At 41.7% G+C, this 604-nt stretch overlaps 1 pseudogene; it reads left to right on the forward strand.

Annotated features, from left to right (window-relative positions):
- Positions 1 to 261: 261 nt before the first annotated feature.
- On the forward strand, positions 262 to 380 carry LOC134934869 (5S ribosomal RNA; annotated as a pseudogene).
- Positions 381 to 604: the final 224 nt, after the last annotated feature.

Consider the following 604-nt stretch of genomic DNA (forward strand, 5'->3'; position numbering starts at 1 on the left):
AACGACTTGTTTCAGCACCTAATTATCTCCGGCTATTATCTATGCTTTTTTCATGTTTCAGAGATATCTCGTGCATCTCAGTTTATGCAATATTTGTATCGACTATTAATGCTATACACTGCCAGGATAGACTGAGGGAAATAGATTTATCATTCCCTCAAAACCTTGTCTGCCTCTCATGTATGTACTAATTTAAAGATTCATTCCAGTACTTCTCCTTCCATTGGGCAGTTACATACACTCATGATTGTTCAACCAATTGTGTACAGTCATACCATGCTGGACATGCCCGATCTCGTCTGATCTTGGAAGCCAAGCAGCATTGGGCTTGGTCAGTACCAGAAGGGGTGACCCTCTGGGAATACCGGGTACTGTAGTTTTAAGGAACTCACCATTTACACCTTCGGTTCATGCACCCAGGAATTATCAGCCACTCTTAATTCCAAATCACAGTACATGTGCTCACGCTTACTCGTTTCGAAAGAGTCCGTAGTTGGGAATGCCGGATCCCTTGCTTCTCTCCTATGAATGCTCTTATGTATAATAAATTCATAAGCTGATCGAGCAAACAAGGGATAACAAATTTTCGCTTTGACGAACATCC

The sequence above is a fragment of the Pseudophryne corroboree genome, chromosome 1 (genome assembly GCF_028390025.1).
Source record: "Pseudophryne corroboree isolate aPseCor3 chromosome 1, aPseCor3.hap2, whole genome shotgun sequence".
NCBI classification, from domain to species: Eukaryota; Metazoa; Chordata; class Amphibia; order Anura; family Myobatrachidae; genus Pseudophryne; species Pseudophryne corroboree.